This window comes from Rhinatrema bivittatum, chromosome 5, assembly GCF_901001135.1.
Source record: "Rhinatrema bivittatum chromosome 5, aRhiBiv1.1, whole genome shotgun sequence".
Lineage (NCBI taxonomy): Eukaryota > Metazoa > Chordata > Amphibia > Gymnophiona > Rhinatrematidae > Rhinatrema > Rhinatrema bivittatum.
Window position 1 is genome coordinate 19,799,909 of NC_042619.1, and position 20,369 is coordinate 19,820,277.

The window sequence follows — 20,369 nt, forward strand, 5'->3', positions numbered from 1 at the left end:
GATATCAAATAATGTTAATCATATTTTTACTGGGGTGATGAAACTGGCCATTTGTTTTTTCTTTATTATGCAGAAGATGTAATGGAATTACCTAGCCTAAGTCTGACAAACTTGGCTAAGAAATGTATTCAGAAACGAAGCCTTTAGAGGACCCAGGGTTCTCACACTGGCACACATCGCATGCCCGTAACAAGTGTGAGAACTGAAGAAGTAAATAGCAGATGTGCGGGATCCGTGGTGAGAGAGTTAGAATTGCAAGAGAAAGCCCTGGTACATTTTGGAAAAACTGCATATGTTTAAAACATGGTTTCAGATGCACAAACGAAAAGAGTATTAACTAACAGAGGCAGGGGAGGGAGATGGCAGAGGGACAGGCAGTGAGAGAATCCTCATCACCAGAAACAACTCAGCAGCTCTAATTGTAAATGTTTGCACTACATTATCATTGCCTTTGCTATATCTGTCTATTCTGCTTTGCTTTCTGGAACGTAACACTTAGTATTGATAATAAACATTGCTTATCCCAGATCTATTGTGTGCTGACTCAGTTTGTGAGTGCATGTGTGAGTGTGGCTGTGTATTGTTTTTTTTTAAGTAACAAAGCCTGCAAAATACCACTTTGTGTCTTGAAGTGGCAGATCTTGGCAGGGTGGGTGCCTGGGGGGAACTGGCCTTGTGTCGTGAAGTGGGGGATCTCACCAAAGGGAGTTGCCCTTTGTGTCTTTATGTTTTACCACACCCACGCAGTGGACCTGCAACAGAAGACCCTTGGGGCTTTTTCTTATTGATTCTTATATAACCAGTTTAAAGGCAGGGGTTCATGATGTGGGGGGGGTGGGCGTGATGTGTGGAAATGTCACTTTAACTTGTCTCCACAAATAACTGTATCTAGAAACGCCACGACTTCTGGCATCCTGCAGTCCAAGATTTGTATCTACATTATTTTACCTCAAAGCTGGCACATATAAATGCAAATCAAGGACAGTTTATGAAGGAAATATCTGTCAAAAAGAAAGAGGAGAAGCTAATTGCATGTTTACATTTATATATATATATATATATATATATATATATATTGTCTCTCTGTGAGATGCTCAAACTTGTGTTAGAAATGGGAAAATGTATGAATATATAAGAAAACAAAAAAAGGAAAAATAATGTGAAAGGCTTTACAAAAATCTGACTTCTATTTTGCATAGTGACTGAACGTTTATGCAAATTTGTCACATAATTGCCACAGAATATTGAAAAATCTGCTGCAGGGAACCAGGGGGGCTGTGATTATCACTAATACTTAGCCATCAGCACTGACTACTTTTACTTTGTTTTTAATGCTGCACAGGAGCAGTCTTTATTGTGGAATCAGTCGGTCCCAACGGACAGGCCTGCGTTAATTGTATCTGAAATTATTCCCACCCGGAATTGCATTCGCTTCTCCATCACGCACCGTGCTCCTGTCAGACTCAAAGGTAGACGGCAGTGCATTATTATATGCAAGGTTATTTCACTAATGCAGCATTTCAGATCAAAGTTGGACCTGCGGTTTTCAGTAGGTGTTAAGGAAATGTGCATTTTCTCAAGTAACACCTAAAAAAATATTTATTTACTCATGCGTGCAACTGCCAGGCAGCTTCATACAGATGCAGGAGGCTGGGCCCCTGACTCAGGAAGGCATGTCTCAGCCATCATTCGTGGCACAGGGTGACTGGAGTCTAGGTGTTATGTGCAAAGAACAGAAATGAACTCTGAAACTAGAAAGAGGCAACAGCGTGAAGGCAGAGGCCTCGCTCAGTCCTGCTGCTGCCACCACTTGCACTCCAGTCTCTTCCTCACAAAGAGATCCAGACCTCGCTTTTGGCTTCAAACCCATGAGCGTCTCCTGAGTGCAAACACGCGTGTGCGGGCGCTTGGCTCCCAGGGGCAGCAAACACAAGCTGGCTTTATCCGCAAGCAGTTCCTGGGTGGGTGGGTGGCAGAGTCAGGCTGTCTGGTTCCCCAGTAGCATCTGGTAACATTAACCAAGGCAGAGACTGGAGCTCAAGCAGCAGCTCTTAGGAAATTTCAAAGAGGCTTTCTTCCACCATGGCGAGGGCGTCAGAAAATTGCATTCTTCACAACCTGTCGGATGTTTACTCCGTTTTCTGCATGAGACATTTGTGAATCCATTTGCATACTTACGTAAAAAGGTCATAAAGAACCCCACCCAGCAAGGCCTGAGCTCTCATTTAGTGCCATCTCTCTACTAAATGATTAAATCTGTTTACGATGATTGTGTGTCCACTTTTGCTAAACTCTGGAGCCTCTTTTGAAATTCAGCCAGACGGGGAGTGTGGAACATCTGTTGGCTCCTGCAGGAAGCACATGTTGTGAGTGATGAAGGGGCGGGCAGGGATCTAATTAACAAGGGTTTATGTACCAGGAAAGCCCAGGCCATTTAGTAACAATAGCTGTGACCAGGGCAGGAGCTGGATGTGACCTTGGTGCTGGTGCTTTTAGGATAAGTATTGCCTAGTACCCTTTGCAGGTCCCATCTCTCCCCCCCCCTGCTTCTCACTTTCCTCCTCTCCCGGTCCTCATGGCCCCTTCTCCGGTTCTCCCAGTCTCCTCCTTTTCTTATTCTCTGACCACCCCCAAACCTTGTCTTCCCTCTTTCTTGCATGCCTGCTCACCCCATCCAGCCTCTCTCCCCCTTTTCCGGTTCCCACCCTCCCAATGTCCCTCTCCCCCTTTCTCTGCGTCCCTCGCCCCTGGCAGCGGTACAAGCACAGTGTTCAGTGGCTCCCCCTCCTAGGCTGGAGATCCTGGATTAGAATTTACAAGTTGGAGGCAGTCCCTGGACTTTCAGTTCTGGCTCATGACTAGGGGGGTAACCCTTTCAAGTGTTTGATTTCCTGTGCCTCCCGCTTACAAAGTCAGCCAAAAGATGATAAGTGTAACGAACTGGAAAAAAAACCTGCTTGCTTTCTGATTTTTACCACATAAATTACAAAAAATAAAAAGATTGCAAACATTAAAACAAAACAAAACAAAAAAAGCATCCCTACGTTTCAGTCTGATATTTGAACCTGTTTTTTCTATTACGAGTTTCAAAATGCTGCTGAGAGGCGGTGAAAACAAAAGCAATAGTGAAGTCTTTCTCCATTGGAGCTAGATCTTGGACTTTTGACTGGTTGGCAGTCACAGCAGAAAATGATACTTCACCCTGGTAGCTTTTAACCAAATGGTGACGGCTCCTTTAGGGACCCTCAGACCTGCAAGCCAACTCTCAAAGGGAACTTCCCCAGTGGTTTTGGGGCTGGCGAGGCCTACGGTTAACAATGGTAGCCGCAGCCTTGGCACAGGCACAAGGTCCGCGCAGACAGACACACAACCGAGGATTTCAGAAGGAAATCTCCCCCCCCCCCTTCTCCTGCTCCGCCCCTTTTGCCTGTGGCGAAAAGGTTGCGCACCCTGTGAGCCCGGCCCACACGGTCAAAGCGCTGAAGGGAAGTAGTCGGCCCAGGGAATTTTTCTGTTTAGTGGTCCCGGCAAGGACCTTTGCACATTGCCCTCCCCCCAACTCGGTTGCCAAGTTCAGCAGATTGACTTTGCACTATGTCACGATCAGGTCCCTCCGCTCAGCGTGCTGTGGGGCTTTGCTGGGCTTCAGGCCTCTGGCTTCGGTCCTAGGACACGTCTTGTCCCCTTGCACAGCTCAAGCATAGCGCTGCTATGGACTCCTCACAGCCTCTAGTCAGAGTGCCAGGCCCAGTCCTGGCACTCCCAAGCAGTACACAGAAAAAGGATCTTAATCAATAAGGAGTTTAATGTGGTGCTGTAGCTCAGCGGCTGCAGCCTTATATTAATGCGGGGTTGTCCTTACAAGCCCCAGGGTACACAGCATTTAAAACACAATTCCCTTCCCGCCTGTCTCATACATCCATACAGCAATACAGGATTTACCATCCCCCAACCTCCTGGTTATTCCACCTCCATAGAGGAACAGCTGGAGCTTTCCTCTCCCCAGCTTACCTCCATCTCCTCCTCTAGAGACTCCGAGGAGCCGGGCTTTTGTGGCCAGCTCCACCACGGGGGCACGCCCTCTTCTTCAGCCTCCATAGAGCATGCTGAGTCATAGGGATCAGTCCCAATTTCCTCCACCTGTTCCTGCTCAGGCTCCAGCCAGGGGTCAGGTGTTGGTTCGGGGAACCTGGGAAGTGTAGTCTTTGCTACCTTCCTCAGCGCCCTCCGGTGGCTAAGTTTGGTACCACTAGCTTCTGCTCGGCTGTGTCTCAGCTGTTTCTGCCCCGGGCCAGGTCGTACTGCATCACACACCCCCCCCCTTTTAAAAACCCTGGAACTCCTCACCCGAGTTCCAGTCTTCTCCCCCAACCGGGAAAGGAAATCAGCATTAACATGATCCCTACCAGCTCTGTGTCTAACCTCAAAGCGATAGGTTTGGAGGGTAAGATACCACCTGGTTAATCGGGCATTGGACTCTTTCATGACGTGCAACCATTTTAAGGGTGCATGGTCCGTCACTAACACAAAGGGGCGTCCCGCCAGGTAATATTTTAGTGTTTCAATAGCCCACTTAACGGCTAGACCTTCTTTCTCAATAGTGGCATATTTTTCCTCATGGGGGTGAAGTCTCCTGCTAAGGTACAAGACCGGGTGTTCCTCCCCTTTGTCCACTTGGGAGAGAACTGCCCCCAACCCACACCCTGAGGCATCCGTCTGTAACAGAAATGGTAACGTGAAGTCAACCGCCTTCAACACGGGATCTCGGCACAAGGCCCGTTTAAGTCTCTCCACCCTCTCTACCTCCAGTGGGCCCCACCGCAACTTGTTTGGGGTCCCCTTCCTTAACATGTCATTTAAAGGGGTGGCCAGATCTGCAAAGTGTGGTATGAACCGTCTGTAATATCCAATGAGCCCTAAAAAGGCTCGGAGCTGCTTCTGGGTCTCGGGCAGCGGGTAATCCTGAATGCACTCCACCTTATCCAGCAAGGGTTTCACCAACCCTCGCCCCACCAGATGTCCTAGGTATTTAACCTCTCGTTGGGCAATCCTACATTTAGCCGGGTTGGCCGTCAACCCCGCATCCCTAAGCGACTGCAGTACCGCTCTAACCCTTTTTAGATGTGATTCCCACTCAGTGGAGTATATAATGACGTCGTCCATATAGGCCGCTGTATATGCTATATGGGGGCGTAACACCAGGTTTAGGAGGCGCTGACAAGAAGCCGCAGCTCCTTGCAGTCCAAACGGCATACGCACGAACTGAAACAGCCCTGCTGGGGTAGCAAACGCTGTTTTCTCTCGCGAGGACTTGGCCAAGGGAATCTGCCAATATCCCTTGGTCAGGTCCAGGGTGGTTAAATACTGAGCCCGTCCCAGCCTCTCTACTAGTTCGTCAACTCGTGGCATGGGGTAGGCATCAAAAGTGGATATCGCGTTAACCAACCGGAAATCTATACAGAAACGTAAAGTTCCATCTGGCTTAGGCACCAGGACAATGGGGCTACACCAGGCGCTACTGGACTCTTCGATGACCCCCAGTTGCAACATCTCCTCAACCTGCCTTCTAACCTCATCCTGCATGGCTTCAGGGAGGCGATAGGGCCTCCTCCTAACCACCTGTCCTGGCGGTGTTGTTATCTCATGCGTGATTAGCGTGGTTCGTCCTGGCAACGGGGAGAACACGTCCTTGGCCTGTTCAACTATCTCCTGTATTTGGGCTCTTTGCCTGGGAGTTAGCTCCTCTCCTATCGGGACCTCGACTTTTTTACTAAGTTCCCTTACTTGTGGACCTAAATCCACCTCTTCCTCGGATATCGTATCCGCGGACATACTTTGCCTCTCTACCCAAGGTTTCAGCAAATTGACGTGATACACCTGGGGTCGCTTAAGTCCTACCTTGACTTGATAATTTAGGGGCCCCAGGCGCCTTAAAATTGTCCCTGGGCCCTTCCACTTGGCCAAAAGTTTGTTAGGGGACGTAGGCACCAATATTAAGACCTGATCTCCCTCTTGAAATTCCCGGTCCCTAGCCCCGCGGTCGTAGTAGGTCTTCTGCCTTTCTTGAGCCTGCTCGAGATTTTCCTTGGCCAAACCCAGGGCAGTCTCAGCATGCTGCCTAATACCCCCAATGTAACTTATGATGTCCTGAGGTTCCGCCTCAGCCCCTGTCCACTGCTCGTGTATGACATCGAGCAGACCCCGGGGTTGTCTCCCAAAAATAAGTTCAAAAGGTGAGAACCCTGTGGAAGCTTGGGGCACCTCCCTGGAGGCAAACAACAAGAATGGGATGAGGCGATCCCAATTACTAGCATCTTTTTCTAGACAACTGCGCATCATGGACTTCAGGGTTTGATTATAGCGCTCCACTAACCCATCAGTCTGGGGGTGGTACGCTGAAGTTCGTATATGTTTAATACCGAACTGGGCCCATAGGCCTGCTAATTCCCGGGACATAAAATTGGTACCCCTGTCTGTCAGTAGTTCACGTGGAAAGCCGAACTGGCAAAATATCCTTATCAACTCCGGGGCTACCACCCTTGCCCCAGTAGACCTCAAAGGGACGGCCCACGGAAATCTGGTCGCGTAGTCTAATACCACGAGAATATACTGATGACCGCGTTTACTTTTTTCTATCGGTCCAATGATGTCTACCGCTACCCGATCCATTGGTTCATGTACTACCGGCACGGGTACCAGGGGTGCCTTAGGGGGGGCCCTTGGGGCGACCAACTGACAGTTGGGGCACGAGCTGCAAAACTTCTTAACTGTGCTGTAAATACCTGGCCAGAAGAATCGCCGCTTGACACGGGCTAAGGTGCTATGCAGGCCCAAGTGTCCGGCCAGGGGATGGTCATGCGCCAGTGACATAACTTCGGGTTGAAACCGTAGGGGCACTAACAGTTGTTTATGCGGTCCCTGTCCCTGCAGTCCTTCCTCTACCCTGTACAGTAATCCCTTCTGGACCATAAAGTAGGGGTATATCATAGCCTCTTTATTAGCAAGCTGTTGTATAGATACTTTAGCCTTTTCCCAGGCCACCTTCAAGGCTGGGTCCTTAACCTGCTCCTCTTTAAACTCTGGGAACTGTGCTAGCAGGGAGCCTATCATTTCTTTAGTGGACCCCTCGTCCTCACCTTCCTCTGGGCCAGTCTGTCTCCTCTTCTCCCTCTTTCTCTCCGCTCGGGGCTTACGACTAACCCCGGGAGTTTCCACCACCTCCCCCTCCTCAAAGGGAAAAATCTCTCCTAGAGGGGGTTCATGCTCACGTACCTCTTGTGTCTGGGCTTGGGCTCTTGTGGTTATCAAAGTTTGCCTGCCCGCCAACACCTCCGCGAGGTGCCTCCACTCTCTCCCCAAAATGAGGGGCACCGGCAATCCTTCCACTATGGCTATCTCTACGATGTCCTCATGGGTTCTCCAACGTACCAGTACCTCATGTACCGGGTACCTAACGGCCGTACCATGTACACATCGTATCACCACCTCCCCTTTTTGGGCTTGGGGCATCTTGAGTCCCAAAGCCACAGCCAGTTTCTTAGAGAGCAGTGCCTGATTAGTGCCAGTGTCTATTAAGGCCTGCACTGGCTGACCATTAACCCGAACCTGCTGAAAGTAGGGATTCGGGTCTCTGGATACTGCTTCCTCCCTTCGCTCCGGTGGGTGGGCATATGCGGTAGCTAAGCGTGGACACTCCCTTTTGAAGTGCCCAGCTCCCCCACAATGGAAACATCGCCCTGGGGCCGGCCTTACCCCCGCCTCCCGTCCTGGGCCTGTCTCTTCTTGCGGTCCACCCCTTCCACCGAGCACCTGTAAGGGACCTCTCTGATTCCTTGCAACCCCTGGACTACCTGCCTTGCTCAGACCTGGTCCTTTAGACCCTTTCTCTTTGTTGGAGGATGCGCCACCTCCCATAGCTGCTTCTGCCTCCAAGTATCTCTCTGTATTCACTATCGCCCTCTCGAGCCCACTTGCTCCTTGGCGAATCACCCAGCTGCTCATTGGAGGGGATAGTGCTTCTATATACTGTTCTAGCACTATCAGCTCCATGAGCTTAGTCACCGTTTTCCCTTCGGGTTCTAGCCATCTATATGCGAGGTCCTTCAAATGCTGGGCCAGGGCCCGAGGTCTGTCTTTCGGCTGTAACCAGGTTTCCCTGAATTGGCGCCGATACCAATCCTGGGTTATACCCAGTCGGTCCAAGATGGCTGTCTTCAGCAAGGCATAGTTCAAGGCCTGCTCCGGGGCCAAAGCCCTATAGGCGGCTTGGGCCTCGCCTGTTAAACAAGGGGCCAACCGGGCAGACCATTGTTCTCTGGGCCAACCAGCCACACTAGCCACCCGTTCAAACGTCACCAGGAAGGCCTCAGGGTCATCCCCTGGACCCATCTTCTCTAGGTGGATACCGTGCATGAGGTCCATCCGGCCTACTCCGCCAGTCCCAGTCATCGGGTGTGGGGTACCTGCTGTTCCAGTAGCCTGCTGGGCGGCCCAGAGCTGGGTGACCTTGCGCTGCTCCTCCAACATCTGGATCAACGGGAGCTGTTGCTGCTGCTGGTGATCCATCATGCGCTGAATCATGTGCTGCATGGCCTCTTGCTGCTGCTGCATCTGGGTTGCCATCCATTTTAGCACTTCCTCGGACGCCATGCCTTCACTAGGTCAGTAGAAGCACAGGTAGTTGACCGCTGGGTCTGCCCTCCAGTCAGCGAGTTTCAAGGATCCCACTGCTGCCACCATTTGTCACGATCAGGTCCCTCCGCTCAGCGTGCTGTGGGGCTTTGCTGGGCTTCAGGCCTCTGGCTTCGGTCCTAGGACACGTCTTGTCCCCTTGCACAGCTCAAGCATAGCGCTGCTATGGACTCCTCACAGCCTCTAGTCAGAGTGCCAGGCCCAGTCCTGGCACTCCCAAGCAGTACACAGAAAAAGGATCTTAATCAATAAGGAGTTTAATGTGGTGCTGTAGCTCAGTGGCTGCAGCCTTATATTAATGCGGGGTTGTCCTTACAAGCCCCAGGGTACACAGCATTTAAAACACAATTCCCTTCCCGCCTGTCTCATACATCCATACAGCAATACAGGATTTACCATCCCCCAACCTCCTGGTTATTCCACCTCCATAGAGGAACAGCTGGAGCTTTCCTCTCCCCAGCTTACCTCCATCTCCTCCTCTAGAGACTCCGAGGAGCCGGGCTTTTGTGGCCAGCTCCACCACGGGGGCACGCCCTCTTCTTCAGCCTCCATAGAGCATGCTGAGTCATAGGGATCAGTCCCAATTTCCTCCACCTGTTCCTGCTCAGGCTCCAGCCAGGGGTCAGGTGTTGGTTCGGGGAACCTGGGAAGTGTAGTCTTTGCTACCTTCCTCAGCGCCCTCCGGTGGCTAAGTTTGGTACCACTAGCTTCTGCTCGGCTGTGTCTCAGCTGTTTCTGCCCCGGGCCAGGTCGTACTGCATCACAACTAAGTAATCGCCAGACCTGCGGCAGGGCGGAGCCATTAGATGGCCCCAGGCACCGGAAGAGACCTTGCAGCTGCTGACTTATGTCCCATCGAACCGTTACCTCGTGCGGGGACCGCGGGTCATTTACCGGGACCTTAAAGGCGCGCGCAGACAACACAATCATCACGAGTTATTCTTACTCGTCTTTATTACTAACCACTACATAATAACAGCATCCACCACGAGTAAAAATCTTACCGCGCACACTCACACACATCCTTCCCGCAGGGGAGATCCAGGAAAATGCAGCATTGACCAAGAGAGCTCCTTCTAGGGAAATCTGGCATTGGGTTCTCTGGACAGCACAAGCAGAGAACTCAGACTTCACCCAGGACTCCTGCCAGATCTTTCATTCTTTTCGTTCTTTTATTTATTTATTTATTTAGAATTTTTTTATATACCGACATCCGTTTGCACATCGTATCGGTTTACAAGTAACTTGGAACTTTTAGGCATAGCCTTTACATGAAACAAAATGCATGCATAATCCCCTCACAGACTCTGTGAACGAAAGCAACAGTCTGCTCCCCCAAGTCATCACATGGGGGAGCAGACTTGAGGGGATTACCCACCCACTCACAGATTTTGAGAGAATTACCAGCCCAGAGCCCCTAGGTCAGACATCACACCGTCCGTTCTCCAAGTTCATGAAATGCCCTCTGCACCCTCCACTTTGCATGGTCCAAGCAAGCATTGCCCTCTGTGAGGTTAATAACCCCCATAGGCATCACGACAAAGCAAATGAGTTTCTTGCCCCGTTAAATTACTTAACCTGCATTTGGATGTCGGTAACGCATGACTGGAACTGAAAGGACAAGCAATCCAAGTGGTGTACTGTACTGATTCAGTCCGATTGTGCTCTCTTTCCCCTGGGCAGACTTCAGAAAGGTTTGTGAAGCAATGTGACGTCATTCTCATTCACATCTTGACTTCCGCAACTCCATTTTTTTCTTTTCAGGTATAAGGCATCAAGTTTTGTCATACAGAGTCAGAATGTTTTAGTGTCGCAGCCTTGCATGGAGGAATTCAGATCAGCTTGCCAAGTATATCTTGAAAGGAAGTTAAATTGAAAAATTCGCACTGGTATTTTCAAACATGGAGGCGAGAGTGGAGGGATGATCAATGAGAAACCCTTGAACTTCTATGTGTAATTCAGTCTTTGGAGCATTTTCCCTTTTGAAAGCCAACGAACCTCTTGGTGTTTAAAGAACACAAAGCAGATGTTGAGGGGCCTGGACTTGATTAAGCGTTTAAAACTTCATGCAACTCTAAAACTCAGCTTTTCCAAAGCAAGCCTCTCTCTGGGGACGATGCAGTGTGCCCACCACCAGGAAGGAGTTTCTTTCTGACCTTTGTAATAAGCGCCAAAAGGGATTGAATTAGCATCAGATGACTGGACTATGAAGGAGGGTGAAAGATGCCCAAAATGGACTGTGGTCAAGGTTGAAGCCTTGATGATTGACGCTACTGCTCTCAAGTTTCAGAATTGTGCTAATTCAACCTCCTTTTATGTCTGTTGCCCTGTCTCTGACACATGTGCACATATGCTTTGTAACAAGGCTATTCCCTCTCCCAGGCTCTGCAGCAGCCCCACCAGCGCAGACAAAAGTTAAAACGCAAACCAAGACAGGAAAAAAAAAAAGTTAAACTAACTTCAAACATTTCTACTCCAGCTAAGTTTGCCTTTCTAGTTTTGCAAAACATAATTTGCATCTTGATGTCATCAGATTCAGGGTAACGAATGGAAGCAATTAGCAGAACACAAGAAGTGCCATGCTGTGTCAGACCAAAGGTGCATCAAGCCCAGCCTGGTGTCTCCAACTTTGGCCAATCCCTAAAAGTAGATTCCGTTTCTTGCTGTTCGCTTCCTACAAGTGGTGGATCTCCCTGAGTGACTTGGTTAATAACTATTTAGGGACTTTTCTTCAAGGAACTCGTTCAAACCCTTTTTTAAACCCAGCTATAGCAGTTGCCTTGACCACATCTTCTCCTAGCAAAGTTTCTTAACTACTTGAGACATGTTAGCGTCTGCCATCTCTTCAGTTCTAGGATGGACTGTGTCCCATTTTTTTGACCAGCGTATTTTTCTGCAAGCATTTCTGTTGCTGGCACAAAATAACTTCTTTTCCAATTCTGTGTGCCTTGTTTGACTTTGCAACAAGAAGGGAGATCACAATGCTTAAAGTACTTTTGCAATTGAAGTTTTTAAGAGCCAAATCTGAAGCTCAGTTATCTTTGAAAAAAAATAAATCCCTTGCTCTCTCTCTCTATATATATATATAAGCCACAAAAAGCCCCTTACCAAAGGGGGAAAAAGGAAAAAGCACCTATATATAGAAGCACAGAGGATCCTTAATTGTAAAGATGTGAAGCAAAGTTAGAGATCAACTAAGTTCTACGTCATTGTACAGCAAAGCAAGTTGGGTAGAATGAGTGAGTCTTACGATCCACATCTGTGGTCAAATTCTATGTTTCTGTGTACACTATGTTTCTCTTCAAATGCCCTTGCAAATGAGTCAGCTTCATGCGGCTTAATAAAGTCTCTCTGCACCGAAAATAAAGCTTCAGGTGGGTCACTATTTGTACCTGGAAAATCCAAACGGAACAGAATCTTCACAGAACTGAGCAAGCATTTTTTTTCCCAGTCGTTTTCAATGACAGGGCAGACAACAATGCTCTCCTAATGCCAGCTAGAAGAGAGGGGGAGGCAATGCTCGCCCATGTCCACCCATGATGGGGAGGCTGCATAAAAAAAGAGTAATATAAAATGAATCCAAGGACGCCCGTAGAACAGCTTGGGGCCCTGAGTGTACCTGCTTAGTCTTGTACCAGAGCTGCTTCCCACCATTCACCATCATGCCTTAAAATTACATTTCTCCTCTGCCCATGTAACAAGAAAAACAGTCCGCAATCATTAGGAGAATGAGTCAGTACAAAACATTTAATAAGGAAGAGAGTGCAGTGCCACCCAATGACTTTACAAAAATGCGCCAACATCCACTCACATCACAGGTCCGCTTCATTGCCGCTGGAGAGGAAAGCGTCGAAGCTTGACCGGACTTTCTTCCTTCAGATGGGATCTGAGCTGTACATGCAAGGAACGGTGGGCAGGGTGCAGCGAGCATCTGCCAGGATGAGGCGGGTGGGATTCGGGAATTTATCTGCTGGGATGGCATTAGTTTCTGTTCCTTCTCAAAAAAACAAGAGACAAAGGCCTCTAGAGGTTGTCACCAAAAACATTAGGGATCTATTAATTCTACATCTCGACTGATAACTAAGAAGGCTAATCAACCCTACCACTGCAGTTTCATACCATCATTTGGAACTTTGTGGGTGAGGAGAACCTTCACAGCTTTCACACAATATGCAAAATGTTCTTTTAGTACATTTAAATACCTACCTATGTCTAGCAAAGGACGCTTAGAATACATTACTCGTTAAGACACTCACCTCCCCCACTCGCTCTGTGATGGATCTGATACAGCAATGGAGAGACAGAAACACCCGTGGGACAATTTAACTGCGGCCCCATCACTGGGACGAAGGGTTGGTGGCACGCCAGGTCACCATGTCTCTGTGACAATCATCTCCAGGTACACAGCCTTCCTTTTTAATAACCTGCTGCTTGGGATTTCTGCTACTCCAGGAAGGCCATAGCTGTCATGACCTGTCCTGCCTAGAAGGGATTATTGCACTTTTCCACGCTACAGAATTGTTTTATTGTTGTTGTTTTAAATAGGCGACATCAAAATTATAGAAGTCAAGGCCTATGAAAGAAAGTATTCTTCATACATTAAAGCCCTTTATTCCAATCGCTTTGACTGTTGGCAATCATGTAAAACAAGTGGGATGTTAAGTCGAATAAAATAAAAAATAAATTTTCTTTAGCCAATCACAGCTCAGGGCAATGTCCATTCTAGGGAGATAACTTGAATTTCTTAGCATTCAGACAGGTTAATCCACAACCAGTGGGTTATGCACCTCTACCAGCAGGTGGAGACAGAGCAAAGCTGACATCACAGTATATATGCTCCTGCAGTGACATCAGCCCACCAGTATTCTCAGTCTCCAGCAGATGGTGGACGTGCATCTCCTTACTGGGGAATGCTTAAAAAAAAATTAGAAGGAGAAAAGAAGGAAATTACTTTGCCCCACTCTCCTGTGGTGATACCTTATGGTCCCTCCCTCAGTTGAGTTTTCCTGAGGTGATATCTGCGGATCCCTCCCTCAGTAGAGTGCCTTAGTCTGGCAGCTGGTTTTCTGGCATGGACTTAGCTGTAGAGAAACAGCTGAGAGGCCAGCGGGTGCAGGAAGCTGAGCGTGGCGGTGAAAGCCTTTGCCCTCTTCCCCCCCCCCCCCACACACACACACAGCCAGAGACTGACTCTGTACTCGGCGGGGACGGGCTGAGCTCAGGTAAAACGTAAATATATTTTAAAAAATTAAAAAGAAGGGGATTCCATTCCCCTTCTGGTCTCCGAACCTCGGTGCGTCGATCCGATGTCTGTTCCTATCTCCAGGGGAGCTTGGGGAGTTGTGGCAGCTTGGCAGGTTGAGCAGCCTTTTTGGCTAGGCCCTGCTCTCAGGCTTTGCCGAGGCACCACGTGGTAGGCCGCAGCTGCGTTTGCGCACTTTTCTACGCACAAGTCTGCCATGAAAGCGTGACATCGCACTTGCGCGCCCGGGTGGGCGCTTAGGTGGGCACTTACCTGGACTGCGTAATGGACGCCTGCATTTTGGGTGTCCATAGCGTGCGTTTATTGGCAGAGCTTGTTTTTTTTTAGCGCTCTGTCCAGGCTTGCACGGATGTGCAGTTGGGCGCACAATTGTCAGACACCTTTGGGAGCGAGCTATTAGCGGGTATTTACCCATGGAGCTGTAGCAAAGAAGCCTAAGCGCCTTACCCCTTCTGCCATATTCGGGCATCACAGCCTGGCGTCCCCTCTAACTTGTGTCAGCGCTGCTTGGAGGCTCAGGGAGCTTTGTCTCCGATTGATTTTGCTGAGCCCGGCCCTTCCCAGCAGGATGCGGGAATAGGATCGGAGGGGGGGACCTGCCAGAGGTTTTGCCTGTTTTTGGGGCTTCCCTAACTTGTTCATCAGCAAGGGAAGGCAACTCAGTGGGAGCAGGACTGACACCCCCTGGTTTTGGTATGGATCCTTTTGCCTTTTCTTGGGATGAAGTTTTTCAAGGTCGGCAGTTCAGGATCGCAGGCTGCAGATCCACGCAGGCCCGGTGCCGCTGCTGTCAGAGTACGTCTTGACCTGCTGCAGATGATGAAGGCGATCCTTTCCCCCCCTGGAGGATGGGGAAATTCCTCCGGGGCTGGAACCATACAGAACAAAGTTGTGTTTCTTTCATAGAGATGAGCTGCCGGCTCTGATCTCACCTTGGTGGCTGAGCCAGAGAAATTCCGATTTGTGTTCAGTTTATGCGTTTTTACAGGAGTGCCCTGGGAGGGATGGGGTTGAGGTCATTCTAATGGAGGGACTATGGAGGCTGCACTAGATGTCCCTAGGGTACGACGGCTGCAAAGGAGCATTAGGTACAGCACCTGCTCTCCAGGTGGTCTGGAATAGGGAGTCCCTTAGGCACAAGGGGACAGGGATCGCCTAGGCGAGCTTAGGGCAGATGTAGTTTGATTTCAGAAGGGAAGGATGCGGATCATGTGTGCCCAGTTAGGCCCCCAATTTGACAAGGATAAAGAGAGGCACTGCCTTGCCAGCTCCTTGAATAGGTCTGGAAGGGAGATGGCCAGGTAGAGGTTTTTACAGTTTTTCTGCAGTTTGGACCTGTCCCATTCCTGGCCGACTGCATCCCTGGTCAGGAGGAACGTGCAGCACCCCACCATGAAAAAAACACCCTGCTTTGAGCTTTAGCAAGTTTTGCATTTTTCCATCTTTTGAGAAAGGAAGAGTTTTCTCTGCCCCTCCCCCTTTCCCCCCTGAACGGGAGACTTTGAATAACTGTTTCCAGTACAGGGCCTTTCCCTCTTGGGAGGCCAGCAACTATCTCTTGCAGAGGAACCATCAAGGGAGAAACACACCTGGCGACACCCAATGTAGTTTCCACCCTGGGACCACTGCCAGGTGAAGCTTGAGATTCGACGTGGACCTCAGCTACCGTGGCAGGGGGGTCCCAGTCATCGTCAGGACACATCCCAAGCTCACGTGGGACAGATGTCCCACAACACGGAGGAAGACACACAAACACAGAGGTAGAGATATTTTATGGCCCGGCTCATGTAAGTATGGGGACGTTGGATGTAACTAGAAACTATTTGTTGCACCTATTGATTCTTTTATGAGAAATCACAGTAAACTTTTAACACCCATCCAGTGAGTCCAGCTTAGCGCACACACACACACGGAGTATTACTACTGCCTGGGCCAAAAAGGTCAGCCTTCCGCCCCGCAGAAAAGAATCCACGCCCTGGGGACATGGGGGGGAGGGGAAGGAGTGTGGAGATATCCCCATTTATAAATTATTTTGTGTGCCCTTGGAATCAATGACAATCCAAAAATAAGGGTTAAACTAGGAACATACGAATTGCCACATTGGGTCAGAACAAGGTCCAGCAAGCCAGTGGCAGGTTCTCTCGTTAGTCAGGGTGAGGTGGCCGCCTCAGGTGGAGAAGTTTGGGGGGGGGGCGATACGAAACAGCCACTGGAAACGTTCCTGCTGCAGCCACCCCACTCCGCATGCACAAGACTCCAAGACGACGGCGCCATGGTTTTCATAACGCGTCAGCAGGGTTCCCATCCCCCATGGCAGAATAAAAAGGGATACGGTGCTAGCAAGTCTTTAATGACATGCCCACAGGGTTTCCCTCCATCCTGGGTGCAAGAAAAAGCCCACTGCAGCGCAGTTTCTAGGATGTGCCTGTGGGGTCCTGTTTCCCCTCCCCTCCTCAGGGAGAAGAGCTTTCCTGAGGGGAGGAAGACCTGGTAACAAAGGGGAGTGGGGGTGAGTGCAAAGTCACCTACTTCCATTCCTTTCTCACTGAGGGAAGGAAGGGGGTGAGAGAAGGAAGGGGGTGAGAGAGGAGAGGAGCGAGGGAAAGGGAAGGAAATGAGGTGAGAGGGAAAGGGTGAGAAGTGAGGGAAGAGGGTGAGAGTGAGAGGGTAGTGGGTGAGAAGGAACATAAGAACATGCCATACTGTGTTAGACAAAAGGTCCATCAAGCCCAATATCCTGTTTCCAACAGTGGCCAATCCAGGTCATAAGTGCTTGGCAGGATGCCGGCATGTCAAGAGATTCCATTCTGCTTATCCCAGGAACTTGGCCTAACCTTTTTAAAACCCAGCTACACTAACAGCTTTTACCACATACTCCAGCCACGAATTCCAGACTCCAGTTATGCAGAGTTAAAAAAAAATATTTTCTCCTATTTGTCTTAAATGTATTACCTAGTAACTTCATTGTATGTCCCCTGGTCTTTGTACTTTTTGAAAGAGTAAACAACTGATTTGCATTTACCCATTCCACTCCATTTATTTTATAGGCCTCTATTATATCTCCCCCTCAGCCGTCTCTTCTCCAAGCTGAAGAGCCCTAACTCTTTTAGCCTTTCTTCACAGGAGAATTGTTCCATCCCCTTTATTATTTGATTGCCCTTCTGTTTCTTTTCTAATTCTGCTGTTTCATTTTTGAGAGACGGTCACCAGAACGGCAGAAAGTACTCAAAATGAGGTCACACCATGGCGTGATACAGAGGCGTTATGATATTGTTTTATTCGCCACTTCTTTCCTAATAACACTTAGCATTCTATTTGGTTTCTTGGCCGCTGCCACACAGAGCAGAGAATTTCAATATATTATCCATGATGACGCCTGAGTGGTGACTCCAACATGGAATCTTGCATTACGTAGCTTTGCATTTATCTGCATTGCATGTCATTTAGATGCCCAGTCTTGCAATTTCTCACAATCCTCTTGTGATTTAACAACTTTGAATAATTTCATATCAGCAAATCTGATCACCTCGCTCATTCCCATCTCCAGGTCATTTATAAATATGTTAAAAAAGCAGCACTCCCAGTGCAGATCTCTATTCTGGCACTCCACTCTTTGCCTTTTTCCATTGTTCCCTACTATCTGCTTTCTATCTTTTAACCAGTTCTCAATCCATGATAGAACATTGCCTCCTATCCCATAACTTTCTAATTTTCTCAAGAATATCTCATGAAGTACTTTGTTAATGCTTTTTGAAAAATCCAGATCTACTATAACAACTGGCTCACCTTTATGCATGTTTATTCACATCTTCAAAAAAAAATGTAGCAGATTGCTGAAGCAGACTTCCTTTGGTTAAATCTATGTTGGCTTTATCCCATTAAACTGTAACTATCCGTATGTTCAATAATTTTGTTCTTCATAAAAGATTCAACCATTTTTCCTAGCACAGACATAAAGTTCATTGGTCTGTAGTTTCCTGGCTCTTTCCTGGAACCCTTTTTAAAATGTTATGTTGGCCACTTTCCAATCATCCGGTTCTGTACCTGATTTTAATTACCAATAGCAGGTCCACAATTTCATTTTTAGGGTTTTTTTTAAGCACTCTGGAATGTATACCATTTGGTCCAGGTGATTTGCTACTTTTTGGTTTGTCAGTTTGCCCTAATACATCTTCCAGGTTTACAGAGAATTGTTTTAAAATTCCTTAGAATCTTCACCTGTAAATATTGTTTCTGGCATAGGTATTTTCTTTAAATTTTTCTTAGTAAAGAAATCATTTAAGCTCTGCCATAACCTTGTTGTCCCTTTTATCCCTCCATTATCCAATGATTCCTGAGGCTTTTTGCTTCGAATGCACCTGAAAATGGTTTTAGTATGCATCTTTGCGTCCACAGCAAGCTTCTTTTCAAATTGTCTTTGCCTTCGTTATCAATGTTTGCATCTAACTTGCCCGTGCATATGTTGTTTCCTGTTGTCTTCATTTGGATTCCTTTTTCACTTTTTGAAAGATGTTCTTTTGGCTAGAATAGCCACTCTCATCTCAACTTTTAACAATGCCAGCAATCTTTTGGCCTTCCTTTCACCTTTTTAATGTGTGGAATACATCTGCTCTGGAAAGGGAAGGGGTGAAAGTGAGAGGGTAGGAGGTGATAAAGCAGAGAAAGAAGAAAGGGGGTGAGTGAAAGGGAAGCTGGTAAGAGTGAGGTTGAAGAGGGGAATGAAAAGAGGGGAAAGGATGGGAAATATAGAGGGTGCAAGCACATATGGTGGGGTGGGAGTAAGCACACAATCAGTCGAACTAGGCAGCTGCATAGAGCACCATTTTTGGGGGTGGTACAGTAGTGGCAATTGTGACTCCTTGTTCTTTCTGCTCATATAGGACTGGGATAAGTTGTGTCATGTGGGCCTGCATGTTTCAGAAAGAGGCACATTCGCTATGGCCAGAAAGAGCAGGAGCAGCATTAGCCCATGTGGCCAGAAGGAACAGTAATGTCGGCCCATGCCCTAAGAGGAAAGGGGAGTAGTTGCATCAGCTGTGGGGGCTGAAGAGAGAGGTTGCTGTAGTTCATGCATTCGGGGTGAGAGAAGAGCGTGTGTGAGAATGAACATGTGCTTCTGTGTGTATATGAGGGGACAAATGTGTGCAACTCCCCTAATCCATTTTCAATGGCAGGGTGACTGGAAATCAAAAGTTCCCAGGGGAATTCTTTTCTTTGCCTTAGTTTGATTTGTCTGCTCTTTTGAAATATTTTTGGGAACAATTTTTATGAGGTTATTGAATGTTCTATATATGTTTTTATTATTGTTTTATTTCTTGAGTGTATTGTTTGATGTTTTATGAGGAATTGTGATGTTTTGTTTTTCCATTGTTACACTGCAGTCTGGCTTGTTGCAGTTTCCAGTTCAGTTTTTGTTTGCACATTTCCATTTATTCTTTATTCCGTATTTGATAAGAGCCTGTCTGTATTCTGCATGTGTGACCCAGGTGAGGTATTCTAGTGGATAATTTCTTTGTAGGGATCTATAGCAGCCTGGCTTGTTTTGTTTTCCTAATAGGAGGTGTTTTGGTGTATTAGGGCCTGGTGTAATATTTGCAGGGTTGCTTTTTCATAGGGTTTGTTACTGTTTGAATGCTGACAGTTTTGGTACAGGTGGTTTACTAAATGCTTACTTATGGCAGCTATCACTGGGCCAAGCTCATACCTAATGCAATTTACAATAGGCCTCATGCCATATGGGTTCCACATATCTCCTTTTGCTTTTTTGCAGGGTTTTCTGGTTGGCACTAACATATATGTTCTAAGTGATATTTTAACCTTAGAAGATTGTACTTTTAATGTCTTTTTTCCCTGTATAATTATTATAAATGCATCATTTTTAGTTGTGTGTTGGGGGGGGGGGGAATGTGTGCAAGGCATAAGGCTAGGAAGTAGGGTTTAAGACGGGCGCCCATGTTGCCAAAAAAGGAAGGGGGGGGGGGGGGGGGAGGAGTGAACAGTTGAAAAACAACACTCCAAGACACACTCACATTTAAGGTTATAATAGTAAGTATGCTCTCTGGCCAGGGAACTAGTCAGAAAAAGCCCTACACATTGGGAATTGCCATTTACATTACCAAGAACTAGAAACAGAGAATTCCACAGACTGATAGCTGCTGAGGTGCTGAAGACTAGAGTGGATCATATCTGGAATCCAGGGGGATATTTACCCAGAGTATGGCATTTCTTGAAATGGCACCTAGCACCGTCAAGGAGGGTCATTTGATGAGGCTCTGAAGGAAGCCACAGCTTGTCCCCCCTCTTCTAAAAATTCATTACCTAGACCCTAGCTGCAGAAGGGCCACATGCATCAACGCATCTGCAAATTCTCCCACTAGATGTGGCAAGGAACACAGTTACTGCACTCTCCAAATGA